The sequence below is a fragment of the Zea mays genome, chromosome 6 (assembly GCF_902167145.1).
Source record: "Zea mays cultivar B73 chromosome 6, Zm-B73-REFERENCE-NAM-5.0, whole genome shotgun sequence".
NCBI lineage: Eukaryota > Viridiplantae > Streptophyta > Magnoliopsida > Poales > Poaceae > Zea > Zea mays.
The window spans coordinates 26,600,963-26,609,572 of NC_050101.1; positions in this window are offsets into that span (position 1 = coordinate 26,600,963).

Genomic DNA, 8,610 nt, shown 5'->3' on the forward strand with positions numbered 1-8,610 from the left:
TGCCTCCTGCAAAGTTATGATCCCCTCAACTAGAAAGTCTATCTCCCAATCTTCACAACCACTGTCTGTGATCTCTAGAACTTGGACCACAGCATAGTGTGGTGGGACAGGTTATCCTTGTAGTTAACAAGTCCTGGTTTTACCAAACCAGTAGCAGCTTGTTTTGTTTTTGTCCCAGGTCGATTGATTGGAATATGAAGAAAGCAAGGCTTGTCCTCAACAATATCGTCTACAGGGTACTTGGTGCCCGATACGAATTCTTGCATAGATCCTACGCTGCTAGGGACTATAGGTGGACTCATGTGGCCTTGCTTGAGTTCAAATGATATGCATTCTGTTTTCTTCATTTTGTTCATCACGTCATTAATAGCCTTTTGTACCCTTTCATCAATAGTCTCTTCAAGGGTCCTTTTCGACTTCTCGTGTTTCCTATATGACGCCGCATACTCTGGAAATGCCTCTCTCCAGGAAATCTTAGAAGAGATTCCCCGAGCCCGTCCAGTGTGTTCAGGATTGCCTAGTGCTGCAGTTAGTATGTCATTCTCCCTCCGAGGCTTAAATTCGCCCTTCTTTCTCTTATCTGCATATTCTTGAATTTTTGTCGAAACTTCACCTACCAATGGATACACATTCTACACTAAATCAAAAGACATGAAAAGTGTTGCACAAAATAGCGGTGTTCGTATCGATGCTTTTGACCTACATGGACAGAAGACCACATATTTTGGATTCATAGAGGAAATATGGGAACTTGATTATGGCCCAAGCATGAAAATACCCTTATTTAAGTGCCAATGGGTACAACATCCCGTGGGGGTGATAGTGGATAACTACGGACTCACACTGGTAGACTTAAATAAAGTAGGATATAAAGATGACCCGTGGGTTCTCGCCAAATGTGTTGCATAAGTGTTCTATGTACTCGATCCAGGAGATGAGAAGATGCATGTAGTTATTTCTGGAAAGCAAAAAATTGTTGGAGTTGAGAATGTGGGAGACGGAGATGAGGAATACAATAAGTATGAAGAGATGTCCGTCTTTAACGGTCCAGAGAGAATCAAGTGTGTGGAAAAGAAAATTGATAAGAACTTAAAGCCATACATGCAGAAAAATGGTAGTTCATGAAAAATTGTATGAATCAAATTGTATTTGTTATCATGTATGATCGACTATGCATTGTGGTTGCCAATTAATTTAAAATCTCTCTAGTTATCTATGTGTGCTTTTAAAATTCATTTAAATTGTATTTGCATATTTCTGTTAAAAATTAAATATTAATTCATTTAAATTGTATTTGCATATTTCTATTAAAAATTAAAATATTAATTCACTTAAATTGTATTTTTCATATTTCTGTTAAAAATTAAAATATTAATATGGTAATCAAATCACAATCACAGGCGGTTTTTCATTAGGGTCCATTTGTGAAAATAATAGAGCACCACAGGCGGTCCTAAACAAAAACCGCTTGTGATACTAATACATCACAGGCGGTTCGAATAGCCTGGGACATCCCAGGCAGTTTTCTAACAGAACCGCCTGTAATGTAAAAAGCCTACCGCTTGTATAGAGCCAAATTGTACTAGTGGTAGTTGTAGGTGTTGAGGCAGATGAGTTTACGCCTGACCTTGATTTCCGGTCGAACGGAGCAGATCCTTTCAGATGACATGGCACAACGGTGAGAGATCCTTGCGCTCCGCGCTCGTCTTTAATATAGATAAAGAACTAGTAACTTTGCTCGCGCCCTGCGTGAGCTTTTGACTGATGATGTGTTTACATAGTTGAGAGTTGGTGTGATGTGATACCTCGAGCGCCCTGGAGAGGACAACGACCTCAGCGGTGAAGCAGAGCCTCAGCGAGGTAGGGGCCAGTGTTGAATTAATGTGGGTCTGGCCCAAATTAATATTCAATAATAGTTAATGCTAAAGGCTTACTTTAATGCTACGATGTACTAAGTTCAAGGGACAATCCAATTTACTTAAATAAGTGGATCATTGGTGCATCTATTAAGAAGCTGAAAAAAGGATGAATGACTGCCACACACTCGCGCGCTGTTGACCGGGCCGTGGCCGAGGCTGTGGCCGTGGTAGATCGGACCTTGGTCCAAATGTTCCTTCCTAGCGGTTGTGCATTTTGCCTAGAGTGATGACCATCCATTACTGTTGTACGTTAACAGATAGGTTGTAATGGTTGTTAGCTAGTAACGGACGTCACTGATGACGTCAATTTTTGGCTGGCTATAACGGTAGCTCTGATGGTGACCGTTACTGTCCGTTGGCCTCCCTCTACGCGTGTATATATACGGAGGAGGGGAGGTTGCTTCTGGTTACAACAGTACTGAAAGTCGCCTATAAGGGGGGTGAATAGGCAAATCTGATATTTACAAACTTTAGCACACACTACAAGCCAGGGTTAGCGTTAGAATTAAAATCGAGTCCGAAAGAGAGGTAAAACAAATCAACAAAGAAATAAAGCGGATGAACACGGTGATTTGTTTTACCGAGGTTCGGTTCTTACAAACCTACTCCCCGTTGAGGTGGTCACAAAGACCGGGTCTCTTTCAACCCTTTCCCTCTCTCAAATGGTCACTTAGACCGAGTGAGCCTTTCTCTTCAATCAAATGGGACACTTAGTCCACTACAAGGACCACCACAACTTGGTGTCTCTTGCTTTGATTACTAGTGAGTTGGAAACAAGAATAGAGGAAGAAGAAAAGCGATCCAAGCGCAAGAGCTCAAAAGAACACGAAAGTCTCTTTCTCTAGTCACTAATTTGTTTGGAGTGATTCCGGACTTGGGAGAGGATTTGATCTCTTTGTTTGTGTCTTAGAATGAAGTCTAGAGCTCTATTATGAGGTTTGATGGCTGAAAACTTGGATTGCCTTGAAGTGTGGTGGTTGGGGGTATTTATAGCCCCAACCACCAATATGGTCGTTGGTGAGTGCTTCTGTCGTATGGCGCACCGGACAGTCCGGTGCGCTAGCCACGTCACCCAGCCATTGGGTTCCGTCCGTTGGAGCTCTGACATGTGGGGCCACCGGACAGTCCGGTGGTGCACCGGACAGTCACTGTTAACTGTCTGGTGCGCCATCTGCGCCTGCTCTGACTTCTGCGCGCAGTCGCGCACTATTGATCACTGTTCACTTTTGCAGACGACCGTTGGCGCTGTTAGCTGTTACTCCACTTGGCACACCGGACAGTCTGGTGCTACACCGGACAATCCAGTGAATTATAGCGGAGTGGCTCCCCAAATTCCTGAAGCTAGCGAGTTGGAGAGAATCCACCCTGGTGCACTGGACACTGTCTGGTGGCACACCGGACAGTCCGGTGCGCCAAACCAGGGCAGCCTTCGGTTGTCTTTTGCTCTTTTTATTTGAACCCTTTCTTGGACTTTTTATTGGTTTGTGTTGAACCTTTGGCACCTGTAGAACTTATAATCTAGAGCAAACTAGTTAGTCCAATTATTTGTGTTGGGCAATTCAACCACCAAAATCATTTAGGAAAGGGTGTAAGCCTATTTCCCTTTCAATCTCCCCCTTTTTGGTGATTGATGCCAACACAAACCAAAGCAAATATATAATTGCAGAATTGAACTAGTTTGCATAATGAAAGTGCAAAGGTTACTTGGAATTAAACTAATATACATTTTATAAGATATGCATGGATGCTTTCTTCATATTTAACATTTTGGACCACGCTTGCACCACTTGTTTTATTTTTGCAAACTCTTTTGGAAATTCTTTTCAAAGTCTTTTTGCAAATAGTCAAAGGTAAATGAATAAGATTTTGAGAAGCATTTTCAAGATTTGAAATTTTCTCCCCCTGTTTCAAATGCTTTTCCTTTGACTAAACAAAACTCCCCCTTATGGAATTGTCCTCTTAGTGTTCAAGAGGGTTTTAGATATTAATTTTGAAAGGGGTTATACCAATTTGAAAATTCTATAAAAAATAAGATACCAATTGAAAAACCTTCTTTTAATACAAATTTGAAAGACTTCATTTTTTAAATTGGTGGTGGTGCGGTCCTTTTGCTTTGGGCTAATACTTTCTCCCCCTTTGGCATGAATCGCCAAAAACGGATACTTGTGAGTGAAATATAAGCCCTTTTTCAAACTTTCTCCCCCTTTGGTAAATAATGTAGGAGTGAAGATTATACCAAATTGGAGAGCTATGCGGAGTGTCGGCGAAGGATGAATAATTCGATGGAGTGGAGTGGAAGCCTTGTCTTCGCCGAAGACTCCATTTCCCTTTCAATCTATGACTTATCATGAAATATACTTGAAAACCACATTGGTCATAGCACATGAAAGAGATATGATCAAAGGTATTGAAATAAGCTATGTGTGCAAGGGATCAATCAAAGTTCCTAGAATCAAGAATGTTTAGCTCATGCCTAAGTTTGGTAAAAGTTTTCTCATCTAATGGCTTGGTAAAGATATCGGCTAATTGTTCTTTGGTGCTAACATATGCAATCTCGATATCCCCCCTTTATTGGTGATCCCTCAAAAAGTGATACCGAATGGCTATGTGCTTAGTGCGGCTGTGCTCAACGGGATTATCCGCCATGCGGATTGCACTCTCATTATCACATAGGAGAGGAACTTTGGTTAATTTGTAACCATAGTCCCTAAGGGTTTGCCTCATCCAAAGCAATTGCGCGCAACAATGGCCTGCGGCAATGTACTCGGCTTCGGCGGTAGAAAGAGCGACAGAATTTTGCTTCTTTGAAGCCCAAGACACCAGGGATCTTCCCAAGAACTGACAAGTCCCTGATGTGCTCTTTCTATCAATTTTACACCTTGCCCAATCAGCATCTAAATATCCTATTAAATCAAATGTGGATCCCCTGGGGTACCAAAGGCCAAACTTAGGAGTATGAACTAAATATCTCAAGATTCGTTTTATGGCCCTAAGGTGAACTTCCTTAGGATCGGCTTGGAATCTTGCACACATGCATACAGAAAGCATAATATCCGGTCGAGATGCACATAAATAGAGTAAAGATCCTATCATCGACCAGTATACCTTTTGATCTACAGATTTACCTCCCGTGTCGAGGTCGAGATGCCCATTGGTTCCCATGGGTGTCTTGATGGGCTTGGCATCCTTCATCCCAAACTTGGTGAGTATGTCTTGAATGTACTTCGTTTGACTAATGAAGGTGCCCTCTTGGAGTTGCTTCACTTGAAATCCTAAGAAATACTTCAACTCCCCCATCATAGACATCTCGAATTTTTGAACCATTATCCTACTAAACTCTTCACAAGTAGATTTGTTAGTAGACCCAAATATGATATCATCAACATAAATTTGCCATACAAACAAATCATTTGCAATTGTTTTAGTAAAGAGAGTAGGATCGGCTTTTCCGACTTTGAAGCCATTAGCGATAAGAAAATCTATTAGGCATTCATACCATGCTCTTGGGGCTTGCTTGAGCCCATAAAGCGCCTTAGAGAGTTTATATACATGGTTAGGGTACTCACTATCTTCAAAGCCAGGAGGTTGCTCAACATAGACCTCTTCCTTGATTGGTCCATTGAGGAAGGCACTTTTCACGTCCATTTGATAGAGCTTAAAGCCATGGTAAGTAGCATAGGCAAGTAATATACGAATTGACTCAAGCCTAGCTATAGGTGCATAGGTTTCACCGAAATCCAAACCTTCGACTTGTGAATATCCCTTGGCCATAAGTCGGGCTTTGTTCCTTGTCACCACACCATGCTCATCTTGCTTGTTGCAGAAAACCCACTTGGTTCCTACAACATTTTGATTAGGACGTGGAACTAAATGCCAAACCTCATTCCTCATGAAGTTGTTGAGTTCCTCTTGCATTGCCAACACCCAATCCGAATCCCTTAATGCATCTTCCACCCTGTATGGCTCAATAGAAGACACAAAGGAGTAATGTTCACAAAAATGAGCAACACGAGATCGAGTGGTTACCCCCTTATGAATATCGCTGAGGATGGAGTTCACGGGGTGATCTCTTTGTATTGCTTGGTGGACTCTTGGGTGTGGCGTTCTTGGACCGTCATCATCTTCCTTGTCTTGATCATGGGCATCTCCCCCTTGATAATTGTCCCCTTCTTGAGGTGGCTCATCTTCTTGATCTTTATTTTCATCCTCTTGAGCTTGATCCTCATCTTGAGTTGGTGGAGATGCTTGCATGGAGGAAGATGGTTGATCTTGTGCTTGTGGAGGCTCTTCGGATTCCTTAGGACACACATCCCCAATGGACATGTTCCTTAGCGCGACGCATGGAGCCTCTTCATCATCTAGCTCATCAAGATCAACTTGCTCTACTTGAGAGCCGTTAGTCTCATCAAACACAATGTCACAAGAAACTTCAACTAGTCCAGTGGACTTGTTAAAGACTCTATATGCCCTTGTGTTTGAATCATAACCAAGTAAAAAGCCTTCTACAGCCTTAGGAGCAAATTTAGATTTTCTACCTCTTTTGACAAGAATAAAGCATTTGCTACCAAAGACTCTAAAATATGAAACATTGGGATTTTTACCGGTGAGGAGTTCATAGGATGTCTTCTTGAGGATTCGGTGAAGGTAGAGACGGTTGATGGCGTAGCAAGCTGTGTTGATTGCTTTCGCCCAAAACCGGTCCGAAGTCTTGTACTCATCAAGCATGGTCCTCGCCATGTCAAGTAGAGTTCTATTCTTCCTCTCCACTACACCATTTTGTTGTGGCGTGTAGGGAGAAGAGAACTCATGCTTGATTCCCTCATCCTCAAGAAAGCCTTCTATTTGTGAGTTCTTGAACTCCGTCCCGTTGTCGCTTCTAATCTTTTTTATCCTTAAGCCGAACTCATTTTGAGCGCGTCTCAAGAATCCCTTTAAGGTCTCTTGGGTTTTAGATTTATCCTACAAAAAGAATACCCAAGTGAAGCGAGAATAATCATCCACAATAACTAGACAGTACTTACTCCCGCCGATGCTTATGTAAGCTATCGGGCCGAATAGGTCCATGTGGAGTAGCTCAACCGGCTTGTCAGTCGTCATGATGTTCTTGTGTGGATGAAGAACACCAACTTGCTTCCCTGCTTGACATGTGCTACAAATCTTGTCTTTCTCAAAATGAACATTTGTTAGTCCCAAAATGTGCTCTCCCTTTAGAAGCTTATGAAGATTCTTCATCCCAATGTGGGCTAGTCGGTGGTGCCAGAGCCAACCCATGTTAGTCTTAGCAATTAAGCAAGTGTCGAGTTCAGCTCTATTAAAATCAACTAAGTATAGCTGACCCTCTAACACTCCCTTAAAAGCTACTGAATCATCACATCTTCTAAAGACAGTAACAACTATATCCGTGAAAAGACAATTGTAGCCCATTTTACATAATTGAGAAACTGAAAGCAAGTTGTAATCTAAAGAATCTACAAGAAAAACATTGGAAATAGAATGGTCAGGAGATATAGCAATTTTACCAAGTCCTTTGACCAAACCTTGATTTCCATCCCCGAATGTGATAGCTCGTTGGGGATCATGGTTTTTCTCGTAGGAGGAGGACATCCTTTTCTCCCCAGTCATGTGGTTTGTGCACCCGCTATCAATTATCCAACTTGAGCCCCCGGATGCATAAACCTACAAAACAATTTTAGGCCTTGTTCTTAGGCACCCAAACGGTCTTGGGTCCTTTCACATTAGAAACAAGCACCTTGGGTACCCAAACACAAGTCTTTGATCCCTTGTGTTTGGCCCCAACATATTTGGCAACTATTTTGCCTGATTTGTTAGTGAGCACATAAGAAGCATCAAAAGTCTTAAATGAAATATTAGGTTCATTTGATGCTATTAGAGATTTCTTTTTAGGCAATTTAACATGGGTTGATTGCCTAGAGCGAGATGCCTCACTCTTATACATAAAAAGCATGATTAGAGCCAGAGTGAGACTTCCTAGAGTGAATTCTCCTAATTTTGTGCTCGGGATAACCGGCAGGGTATAAAATGTAACCCTCGTTATCCTGAGCCATGGGAGCCTTGCCCTTAACAAAGTTGGACAATTTCTTAGGGGCATTGAGTTTGACATTGCCTCCGCGTCGAAAGCCAATGCCATCCTTAATGCCAGGGTGTCTCCCACTATAAAGCATACTACGAGCAAATTTAAATTTTTCATTCTCTAATTCATGCTCGGCAATTTTAGCATCTAATTTTGCTATATGGTCATTTTGTTGTTTAATCATAGCAATGTGATCATGAATAGCATCAATATTAACATCTCTACATCTAGTACAAATAGTAATATGCTCAACAGTAGATGTAGAGGGTTTGCAAGTATTTAATTCAACAATCTTAGCATGTAAAATAGCGTTCTCATCTCTAAGATTGGAAATAGAAACATTGCAAACATTTAAATCTTTAGCCTTAGCAATTAATTTTTCATTCTCAATTTTAAGGCTAGAGAGAGATGCATTCAATTTGTCAATCTTAGCAATCAAATTAGCATTATCATTTCTAAGGTTGACAAGAGAATCATCACTAACATTTACTTTCTCAACCTTAGCAATCAATTTATTATTTTCAAATCTAAGGTTGGAAATAATGTCATGGCAAGTGCTCAGCTCGCTAGTTAATTTTTCACATTTTTCTATCTCCTGAG